The sequence below is a fragment of the Carettochelys insculpta genome, chromosome 11, assembly GCF_033958435.1.
Source record: "Carettochelys insculpta isolate YL-2023 chromosome 11, ASM3395843v1, whole genome shotgun sequence".
NCBI lineage: Eukaryota > Metazoa > Chordata > Testudines > Carettochelyidae > Carettochelys > Carettochelys insculpta.
The window spans coordinates 3,492,498-3,504,673 of record NC_134147.1 but is presented as its reverse complement, the minus strand read 5'-3'; the positions used below and the strand labels follow the sequence as shown (position 1 = coordinate 3,504,673).

General features: G+C 44.9%; 1 protein-coding gene across 1 annotated transcript in view; it reads left to right on the top strand.

Annotated features, from left to right (window-relative positions):
• Nucleotides 1–12,176, top strand: part of RAD54L2 (RAD54 like 2) — an 83,528-nt gene that overhangs the window by 43,700 nt on the left and 27,652 nt on the right. The window lies entirely within an intron of this gene.

Genomic DNA, 12,176 nt, shown 5'->3' with positions numbered 1-12,176 from the left:
GCACTTTAAAGAAGAACAAAATAATTTATTAGGTTAGCTAACATTAGCTCACCTAATAAATTATTTTGTTCTTCTTTAAAGTGCTATTTGACTGCTTTTTTGTTTTGATAGTATATAGACTAGTACGGCTCTCTCTCTGTTACTATTGTTTGTGTTAGTACTAGACGCTAATCAGAATTTCCTTGTTCCATCCTCATCAGTAACTTACAAGCAATCTAGATTTTTAGCCAGCCGCAACTTTTTGGGAAGCAATGAGGTGTGCAGAAAGCAGCTGTTGGAAATGCAGCCACATGGAGATAGCTGCGGAAGTGAGGAGGAGCATCCCAGAGGAGCTAAGGTGGGAAAGAGGAGTGGGCTGGGCCACGGAGAGGAACTGGTGTTCGTTTGTAACTGTTGTGTTCAGTCAGAAGGGAACCATCGCAGCTGGCAGAGAATAGGTAGCATGGCCATTGTCCAGCTGTGCCGTTCTTGCTTACTGTCTGTAATACAGTTGGGATATTACGAAAAAGAAACGAATGGGGGGATATGGATGTTAAGGGTTAGCCGCTATGGACTAGAGCAGCCCCCCTGCCTGCCACGGGGTAGCCCCATGTGTAGTGGCCCTGCGGGGGGGAAGGGCGGCTGGAGCAGCCTCCCTGCTGTGAACAGGGGCTACTTTGACCAGGCTGGAGCACCTTTGTCTGCGACTATTTGCGCAGCTGAAGTTAGATCAACTGTGCAGGTAAGCGTAAACAGGGCTGATTGTTCAGGTCCTGTCCTAGCACTGTCTGCATCTATTTCATTTTGTGCACTATTGTTGCTCATTAAGAGAGAAACTTGACCTTTAGTAAACTGATTTCACGTGCCCTTTTCCTGCAGTCCTATTGTTGCGTTATCCTGCTTCAGCGTTTGGTTTCTTGTGCTCCCCAGTCGCAGAATGAAGGACTTATTATGTCACCAGTATTTTTAGTCAATGTCATTAAGGCCCTTTTTTTTCAGATTGTATTTAATTTTTCCCAGGAATTTATCAGTATTTATTACTCTGTAATAACAAACATGGGTGAAAATAGGTGGGGAAAAATCTTTTAATAATTATGTACGTAAGTAGTGGGGTTTATTTTGGTTGAAGCAAAGACGGGAGAAATAAATTTTCAGTAGATTAATGCTTTGATGAACAAAATTCAGTGTGGCTTGCTACCAAACTAGAACAGAACTCAAAACACAATACCACCTCTGAGTTTAAGAAAACACTACATCTATAATCCCCAGATCAAACTTTTTCATTTGAACAAATTATCACTGTAGACTCAGAACTATTAGCCCATAAATATTTCTGCGAGCATATTGCAGTGGGGTCTGTGGGCAGAGAGGGGAGGACAAATAATAATAGAAAATAAGTTTTAAATAAATTGTAAAGTTACAATCTATTATTATTTTTAAATTAAATATATTTCAGTAGTAGTAGTAGTATTTGTTGTCTGAAAATCTGTGTTGTGGTTTCCTTTTTAATTTAATGACCTGTGCATAGCATCTAGAATTGGCTTTGATGGGGATCCGCAAATAGTTTGGAGCAATGATTGGGGTCCATGAATGGTTTGGAGGGGTGACTGGAGGTCCACATTAGTGAAAAGGTTGGGAACTAATGTTTTAGAATAATACCTAGCCTTACTTCAACAGGCATCTTTCCATATGCACACAAGCTAGCTACAGGTGTAACCTCTCTAGTCTGGGGCACTCTGATTCGACAACATCTGTGCTCTGGCATCATCTGAGACCCCATGGATGCTTGGGGCTTGGAGCACTCGCAGGTTAAAAACAAGTATCGGAGGGGTAGCCGTGTTCGTCGGTATCTGTAGCAGCAACGAAGGGTCCTGTGGCACCTTATAGACTAACAGAAGAGTTTAGAGCATGAGCTTTCGTGAGTTAACTCACGGAAGGTTAAAAACAGTGGAGCAGCATCATGGGTGTGTTGGACCAGCGAGCTGGGCTGGCAGCTGGGGTCAGAGCTCAGCAGCCGGGGTCAGGACCGGAGTCTGGGGGCTGGGATTGGGGCTCAGTGGCCCATTGTCAGAGCTGTATAGGCGGAGGGGGGCAGGTGGGAGAGGCAGGTGGCTGGGGCCCAGCAGCTGGGAAAGGAAGTTGGCAGCAGAAGGGTTGGCACTGACCTCCCCTGGTCCAGCAAAGTCCCTGTTTCGGGACGCTCAGGTTTTGAGGGTGCCCGGACCATGGAGGCTCAATCTGTGTTAACGCAATATATATTTCTCATACACTGTATTGTATTTTCCTCATGAACCACATTTTAAAAGTTACTTTGAATGATACAAAAATAGGGTGAAAATCAGAAGAAAAAGAATGACACTTTATTTTCTGGGATTTCTTGGGTAAAAATTGGTATAAACTGAAAACAAAGGGGCTTAACTGAAGCTGAGTTGTTGAAAGGAAATGTGTACTTTCTACTCCCACCTGTTGAGAAAAGGGCCTTGCTGCCCATCGCGGTAACATCACCTCTGAGATGTTCAGCTCTTCAGTGAATGAAGTTTTTGTTTGTAGTAGAGTAATTTTAAGACCTCCCTAGTCTGTGGATGCTTCACTCCAATCCGTCCCCCACAGGCACATTGCTTGCTACAGTGATCGAGTTCCTCTGTGAATGAAATCTGGCATCTGTGTAGCGAGGCTAGTCACGGATGGTTGTTAGTGGCCAAGGGTGTCAAACATAGCTGTGAAAGCACTTGTTCCCCTACTTCCCCTTACATGTGTGTTGTGCGTGCCCTGCTACAAGAGGAGCACCTTCTCTGTAGGTGGGGAGAAAAGGCCATTAAAGGTCTGCGTCTTACAAACCCCCAGAAATGGTGTTTTCACTGTGTTCGGATCCTTCTGAGGATGTGCTATGAAACAGGTTGATTGTAAAGAAAAAGCAAAGAGGATGCTGTAGTATCTGTTGTGTAGGAAGGTTACAGGTTCCTGAGTGATTTTTTTTATGGGTCTCGGAGTTTCACTTGCTTGGTCTGTTTCAGGTTAGCAGGCACTATGTGAGCAGACAGAAAAATCACAGTCACCACAACTTTTCCCAGCACCAAAGACTGTGCTTGTTTTCTCTTTGCCTGTTCCCCTTTGCCCTGATAATCCCTGGTGTAGAATTGAGATTCTGACTCTCTGGCAGTAACTCTTCTGTTGCCTGTTGGAATTCCCCCTCTGTGGGGCCCCAGTTGAGTTTGAATGGTTATGTAAGGAGTTTTGTTTTATTCCGGTCTTTGCTTCTGCCGCTGTTAGTTGAAATGGATTGCAGGCGGAGTGAATGGGATCAGAGCTGAACAGCGTGCAACTTTGCTGCTCAAGCCATCAGGGAGAGAGGAGACGCCTGCCCCCATACACACACACACACACACACACGCACCCCTCTCACTTGCATGCTCTCCTGCCTTTTCAAACGTTCCCTGCTCTCAGGAGTGGCTGGGATCTCTGCCTCTAATTTAGCACACATGCTAATTCTAAACTAACAGGACAGAACAGCTCTGGTGATGTGGTCCCCAGCTCTCCAGCCCCTACCTTGTGCTAGGCTGTGCAGTTTGAGAGAGCAAGGTAGGTAGGTACTGAGGCTAGAAACCAGGCAAGCAGAGGCTCCACTCAGCCCCAGCCGAGTTCCGGAGGACATATGCTCGCAGATTCCCACATGCTGGGCTTGTGGAAGAGAGTGCTCAGTGCTATTTACCAAAGTTATTTTGAGGAGTACAGAGCCCTTACTTATAGGCTTAGTTAGACCGTATTCCACCCTGGACTGCTTAGTCAGAGGGCATTTTCCCAGTTACACATTGATAAAGCAAGCAGAGCATCGTTAGCACTTACCAGGCTCTGGGCAGAAATAGCAAACTTTTGGGAGCGACTAGCAACTTTTGGCTTGAGTGCACTGAGTCTGGAATAGCCAAGGAGGCTGGTAACTTGTTGCCGTATTGATTCTGCACTAAAATATTGAACCAGCCAGTCCGACGGAGATCTTGCCTCAGTCAGCTGAAGTATGGTAAACAGCATGTTGCTCTTGGATGAGTCTCAGCAGTTTCCAGGTAAGGTACCAGGTTGGGGGGGTGCATGTGTCTTTCTTTTCCTGCTTTATGGTGACACTGTCTGTTTTAATGCTTCCATTTTGGGATATGGCAGCTAATAGTCGGAGCGTGCTCCTTCGAATTGCTCACTTGCTGGGATCGGAGAGAGTTTTGTAAGGTGCAGTTTGGGTTAAGCATTCGTCGGTGCCGAATTTGGCTCAGTTTTCAGTGCCTTTCAATGCCGATATAACACCGGTGGAGCAAATATAAGAAAAAAGCTTCTTGCGTTATTTTTATTTGTTTGTATTGCTGTGGTTTTGTTTGTAAAATGAATGTTTTTAGGAAGTGAAGAAACCTGTGTTTGTCTGACTGGATCACGGCTCTAGTTTCTGCTGCTCTTTGAGTTGCAGGAATAGCTATTTAGTGAATGAGGATGTGATTCTTACGTGCATTATTTTCAGTACCCTCTCCCAATGCGTTTCTTGTTTTTTCTCTGTTCCTGATGGAGCTCAGAAAACTCCATGTGAGTGAAATACTTACTATGTTGATAACATATTTAAGCCACTTGCTCCTTGTTAAACCCCAACAACCGCAATATCTCAGAATGCTGGTCAAACAATACGTGATCTTTCTAGCACCATTCCCTATTTTTACTAGTCTCTACTGTGGAGCTGACTGCTGAGTACTACCCAGCATATTTTTTTTCCGTTGTTTCTTTCTATTAAGGTGTGTGTGCTCAGAAATATTAGCATTAATTTGTCTCTTTGAGATGGACCCTCTAAAATTGGCCTGTGAAATAAAAACGTCGTGTTTGAGAGATGCTTCTCCTTTAGCCATTCACACTAACTCGACTATATTTTTGTGTGAGCATAAGGTGGGCCAGGTATCAAACAAGGAGCTCTTTTCTCCTTATCCCACCAGTAGGATATAGGTTCTGCTGCTCTATCTCATGAAATTTACGCAAAGGAGACAATGGTATTTTCGGCATCTGCCTGATACAAGTCAAATCAAGCAGTTCAGTGTCTTGAAACCTTATGAAACCTTATTAGAATCCGTTTTATTCACTTGTCTTTGGTCTGGAGACAGGATGAATAAGCCATCTCTGGAAGGGCATGGATACTAAAGGAAGGGAATTGAATTCAGGATTACTCAGATAAACTAGGAATATGGAATTTATAAATGCTTTATGCATCCCAGTGTAGGGTCACAGAGCTGAAATTGGGGAAGAAGTAAGAAGAGAAGGTGCTTTCAGTTGTGATACAGTTGAGGTTACAGATTAGAAATGAAGCAAGCTCAAGATATGAATAAGCTCAAGAATTATAAATGGAAAGATCTAGTTGATGAAAGTTATGAAAGGTGGGGCAAGCCCATAGCCTAGTCCTACACAGCATGGCATAACACAGAGACTGGCGTTTCAGGCTTGGGAACTGTCCTAGATTCCATTACTGACAGGTATGAGAGTTGAAGGAGCATGTTGCTTGTCTCTGCAGCAGCCCCTGTCCGGCTGGTGTTTTCTGGAGATGTCCCTTTCCAATGTCAAGAATTCCGTGTGTGTGTGCGTGTGAGAGAGAGAGAGAGATCTGTGAAATCTTCTCGTGTATAGAGAGGATTGGATTGCGTGGAAGGGGGTAGAATTCTACAATGCTTTATGAAGTTAGTTAGAATAGTTTCCCATTCTTAGTTATCTGTATTGCATTGGTGAGGAGTCCCAGGCAGAGATCTAATATTGTGTACTTACTATATTTTACTAATCCTCATCAAAACTTTATGTTCTATAGCCACTTTCCATCTCGGGATCTCAAAAGTGCCTTGAAAACAATTCAGCCCCATAGTAACCCTGTGAGGTAAGGAAGCTCATTTACCCACTTTTAATAGAGTGGGAAAGCAGAGACACAGAGAGGTTAGGTAACTTACATAAGGTCACACAATGAGTCAGGGGCAGATCTAAGAATAAGATCAAGATATGTTGATTCCTGTCTGGTTGTGCATAAGTTGTTGCTTCCTCTCCTCTCCTCTCTTAAACAACCGTTGATTAATTTACTTCACTATGCTGCTCTTTAAGGTCAGTTCAGCCATGATGTGCTGTACACAAAGCGTTCGTGTTGCCAGCATTGTGTTTTGTAACATGTTTTTGGATCTGGAAATTTTCCCATTTTTATGGTACCACCCTGTGGTGAAATTTTGTGGTGTTACTGTACACTGGCTGCTCCCTGTTTCAGATGAGTGTATCAGTGTGTAACGGAAATGACTGTTAATGGGGGAAAAAAACCACACAGCCCCTTCTCTGTGACACCAGTGCTTTGCAATCTTTCTCTTCCACGAGCCCAGTGCAGGGCCAGTGCTTGTTGTGGGATTGCTAGTTTGCTTTCTGAAACACATTGGGCTGATTATTTGTTTCTGTTTCAAATGTTGTCAGGGAGGGTGCCACCTCTTAACATCGTGGCCACTTCTTCAGGCTTTGACTGATGGGACTCTTGTGATTGCCGGAACACGTTTGTAGCCCTTTTCGTGTTCTGTGTCAGATTGGTTTAATGCTCCTGTCTCGGAGTATGCTGAGCAACAAGAGTATTTTGGGAATAACCCTAGAAACCAATACTTCTCCAGGCTACAATATTTCATACCAATCTTACCCTTCTTTTCAAAGTGCTTTCTGTTATTCTTCTGGCCACAGAGAACAGGAGAAACGTGAGGGAGCAGCAATGACATAGTGACTTGAAATCTTTCATTTGCATCTTTCTGCAAGTCAAGTCTTTGTCATAAAGCAAAATCCTTAAGGATTCCCCTGAAATTATTTAATTGACTGAAGCAGGAAGTGGCAATTGAGTTGGTCTGGTTTTTTTTAATTCTAAATACTGTAACATTTCCATTTCTTCCAGTAGAAAATTATGTTGAAGGAAGGAAGCCTAGTCTAGTGGTCTGACTGTGGGACCAGGGTGGGGGCTCTGGAGTTCTCATCTCAGTATGGATGCTGATTGTATCTTCAAGGAAACTACCTAAATTCATTGATTTATTTTCCCTGTCTGTAAAGTGGGTATGTTATTTACCTGTTTCACCTAGGTATCTGAGAATCAAGTAAGGCTTGTTGAAGCCCTTTGACGTAAAATGCATTAAAAGTGCCAGGTGTTATTAATTCCCCACTGTTCCATTGCCAACATAAAAAAATACCAGCGATGGCAAAGGGGCACACGGACACTGAAGGGTACTGTGTGAAGGGATCGTCTCCCCTGTACGTCTTTAAACACAGATCAAGACCAACCCCCCTTTCTCCCTAGGAAGTAAATATAGGCATAAAGTTCTATTTGCTGTAGTTTCAGTTGGGGGAGAAGGGGTTGGAGGGTTTTTTCTTTTGCCATTTTGGTGGCCTTGGAGTAATCCCTTCTTTATTATCTCTCATTACCCTGAGGCTATCCTAGTATAAGGCTAATACCATGACTCCCAGCCTCCTACAGTAAACGAATCCTTACATAACCATTGCATAATGCAAAATGCCTGCTCCCCCACCTTCTCCAGTCATGCTGTTTTCTGAGCCCCTGAAAACCACATGGGTCTACAACAATAGCAGTATTCTCAAGATTGACCCCTCTTGCAGGACACCTGGCAAACTGAGGTATATTTCTGTCTCCTGGGGCTGAAATTTTCAACTTGAGTTCCTACATCCATATTTAAGTACTTAAATGAAATTGGCCATATTTTATAAGTTCTGACCTACCACTGAAGCCAGCAGGTGTTCTTGGTGAAATCAGGTCTCTCTTATTTCAGGGTCTAGTTTTTGACAACCTAGTTATTTAAAAAAAAAACGACTGTGTAATATAGGACCCTGGCTAACTGGGGTAACCATGTGGAGAGTTCAGTGCCTTCCTATCTACAGGAACTGAAATACCAGCTGGGAGAAAACTTCCCAGCTCTGGAGATGAAAACATTTCCTGGCTCTCTACTAATCGGCTGCATCTACACTAGCAAGGTCTTTTGGAAAATTATCCTCTTTTTGGGAAGAACAGGTGGCCCATCCACATATAAAATGCACCTTTTCAATTAGAAATTAAAAGAATTTGCCTCTTCTTCCGGAAGCCCTCTTCCGCTCCTGGATCAGGACGAGCACCTCCTTTTGAAAGCTTCTTTCAAAAAACAAAACAGCGTGTGTAGATGCGCCATGGGCCCTTTTCTTGAGAGAGCAGTCCTCGTGGCACCAGATTTTTCGATCCCTGGCCCTTTCTTTGGAAAGAGCGGGGCCAGTGTGGATGCTCACTATCAAAAGAGTGGATCGATCTTTGAATCTGCTTTTCTGTGAGTGGATGTACTCTTTTGAAAGAAGATCTTCTGGAAGACCATCTTTCGCAAGTTCGCTGTAGTGTAGAGGCAGCCTCGGAGTCATGCAGACATTAGTTTTGGCTACCTAAATTAGCTGAGTAGGAGGGTAGTTGGAAAGACGAATGTGAGCGAATCACTGATGGGTTACTTCTGCGAGATAATGGAGACAGTACCTGATTTTGGATGCATTGGCTAGTGCCTGAATTGTGTGTGTAGGAGAGATCACAAAGCACACTGAGATCACACACACACTCCAGCATCTGATGAAGTGAGTCTGTGCTCACGAAAGCTCATGCTCAGAACTTTTCTGTTAGTCTATAAGGTGCCACAGGCCCCTTCGTTGCTGTTACAAAGCACACTGTGAATATTTAACTGTGCTTTACAACATCACTGTTGGGAATTAGCACATGTGTGGCAGAACTGAAAAAATAAAGCAGGTTCCCTACCTCTCGGTCCTGGGCTCTAAACTTAAGACTGTGGTTCTTGGCATAGGTTAGCAAGAGGGTATTATTTGAATAAAGGCGTGCATGTTACATTGTGTGCATTGGGAGTTGTGTTGTCTAGCACCTAGGCTTAAACGGAGGCTGTTATGGGAAGGATGTAGTTATACATAGGTCAGACTTGGCTGGAACAGCTACCTGCTTTCCTCCTCCGGCTGGGGGTGTTGATGTTTGTAAGTGTTTCATACAAAAGCTTATATAAGTGCTCTTTAGTGTTTATGTAACTCGGGTCTCTTTCAAGTGTGCAGCAGGGAAGCCTGGCCAGAACAAGAGCTTTTGGATATCTGGGGCCTGGTTCTGCTTGCATAATCCCGGGGTTAGAAGATATATTATCTGTCACCAACGTTGGCATTCTGGTGTTCCACTTTGCCTTTAAGCACTCTGGGCCTTTTCATTCCCTCTTCATTTTTCTGTTGCTTCTTTCATGCACCTTTCTTTTTTTCCTTTTTGATTTGTCTTTTTTACTTGTGAAGGATTCTTTTGGGTTAGGAAATAAGTTTTCTTGTGTTGCGTACTTCATCTGCAACTGATACCCAATGAGAAACTTAGAACAAGAGAGGGAATTTGTAATTTTTTTAACTTCCACTGGCTGTGGTTTCTGTCACACCCAGAAGGAATTTGGAGATCCCCCTCCTCCTTTCCCTTCAAGATTCTCCTTCTCTGATTTCCACTTCAGTAATGATATTCTGAAGAATCTTCGACCAGGTCTGCACTGGACCTTAAAGTCAATTGTACATGTGGAGTTCTAGCTAGGGCAATTGTGTAGCTAGAACTGACTTATCTACAATGGGTGTACTTGATCATCCTCAGAGGGAGGCTGACAGGAGAAACTCTCCTGTTGACCTTCTTTACTTCTCCCGAGATTGAGGAGTAATGGCGTCGATTGTTGACTTCACACAGTTTGATTTTTGTGCATCCCTAGTAGGCAACTGAAACTGAACCCCTGAATGGTCGATCTTCCGGATAGTGAAGACAAACCTTTCATTGGTACTTTCTTCAGAGCCTGTTAACATAGTCTTCTATCCCAGGGCCATACAGGAGAGCTATTATGCAAACCAGGCAACCTTATTCCCTCTCTCTGCAGGCCCTGCGTACGCTGCCTTTATGCTGCAGTAGTAGTAGGCATCCTTCAGTCTGCATAGACTATGGATCGCGCCCTTTATAGTTTCAATTGAGGACTTCATTTACAGCATCTACTGTGACTATGAAGACCCCCACGAGAGTGACAGTCCTTGCTGCATCTCTTGCAGATGTGGTGGGTGTCTGGCAAGTTCTTATTGTGCTTTCTGTGCGCTTGCTTCTCCTCTGCTAGCTGTCTGATCTTCATCTCGCCTTTCTGAAGGCCCTTGTGTAACCCCTGCCTCCATCTGCCGCGGTCGTCCCCTAGTTCTTCCCAGTTGTCCAGCTTGATGTCTGCCTCTCTGAGATCTCTCTTGCAGACATCTTTGTAGCGCAACTGGGGGCGTCCGGGAGGTCTTTTGCCAGAGGCTAGCCCGCCATACAGGATGTCTTTTGGAATCCTTCCACCGTTCATCCTGTGGACGTGGCCAAGCCAGCGGAGCCGACGCTGCCTGAGGAGGGTGTGCATGGCTGGGATTCCAGCTTGCTCGAGGACGATGGTGTTGGTCACTCTGTCCTTCCATGATATTCCAAGGATGCGCCTGAGGCAGCGCAAGTGGAAGACGTTCAGCCTCTTTTCCTGGCGGGCATACAGGGTCCAAGTCTCGCTGCCATAAAGGAGGGTGCCGAGGATGCAGGCTCTGTAGACTTGCATTTTGGTGTGAGTGTACAGCTTGTTGTTGTTCCACACTCTCTTGCTGAGTCTGGACAGAGTTGCGGCCACTTTTCCGATCCTCCCGTTTAGCTCAGTGTCCAACGACAGGGTGTCAGTGATGGTGGACCCGAGGTAAATGAACTCGTGGACGACCTCTAACGTATAGTTGTCAATGCTGATTGATGGGGATTCAGCAACATCCTGAGCAAGTACGTTTGTCTTCTTTAGGCTGATGGTAAGCCCAAAGTCCTTGCACACTTTGGAGAACTGATCCAGCAGTTTTTGAAGCTTCAAAATGCTGCAGTGAGCGATCACTATAAATATCTAGATAAATGAAAAATGTGTTACTACATCTGCAAGTGAAGCTGTTTGTTATACTCCTATGACATACTCTGCCTCTAGTGTTTGTGACAAGTACAAAAGAGAGACCTGGCATTGTTAACTCCTCGATAAGTCAAGTTGTGCTAATGAGGACAGCAGAGTTGATACCTGTGCTGTGTGACAGGCGAGGAGAAGCAGCGGTCATCAGCCAGAAAGCTCCAGGGCTTGAGCAGATACAGACTGGAAGATTCACTTTGTGTCTCACTGGTGACTCATAGCAAGATACTAGCTACTGCAGCCAGCGCTGTGTGCAAATGTGAGGAATCAGAGCGACTGGGAATTGGGTTGTGTTTCCACTAACAATTGCTTTTCGTAGAGTATTTTTGCTCATCAGTGAGGGTGAGGTACTAGCTCTGCTCGGGGAGGCTGCTCTGCTGTCCGCTTTGTGAGGAGATCAGAGTTCATGGTCCCGAGGCAGTGGGGGCCGATTGCTTTGCCCAGCTGAGAGCCACATTTGCAACTTCCCCAAGAGCTCGAAGTCGACAGCTAATTGACACAGATGCCAGTTGCCCTCCTCTTTCGTATCAACCTATCGCGTGGCTAGCACAGGCAAGGTGAAGCATTAGATGCTGCAACCAGTAGATTATGCAAGTTGCATCTCTGCAACAAAGATGTTGCTCTGAACTGCGCTGCAGACTTCTGTGCTGCTTTGGTCAGCTCCATAGGGTGAGGGCAGGTGTCACTTGACTCCTTAGCAAAGTCCTCCAGGGGAGCTCCATTGAAAGTTGTGTTCTGTGGTCCTCTGTTCAGCCCCCGCCAGGTAGGCATGAGTAGGGAATATAGGAAAGGGAAAAATACCATGACCAGAAGAGAAGTGTGGTGAATGCTGGTTATAGAGCAGGCTTTCTGGTCAGTGTGATGATCTGTTCGAGAGCGGGAGGTGAGATTGCTGGTGTTTTCCCCTGGGACCCGGCTAGCTTTCAGAGGACCAGAAAAAAATTGGTTATATGCCTGTGCTGGGTGGGTGGGTGTGTCACCTTATGTAATGGTTATATAATTAGTTCTTTGTTAGGCCGCTCTAGGTGGGAGGGGCCTAATGCTGCAGAGTTGCTTGAAGGGCTGAGGCTGATTATTTTAAAATGAGAACAGAGTCTCTGTACTCTCTAATTAGCTGGCCTGATAAAAACTGCTGAGGTTTTCAAAGGCTCTGGACCCTGAGAGCTGGTGGGGCCAGCTTGCCAAGAGATGGATTGATTT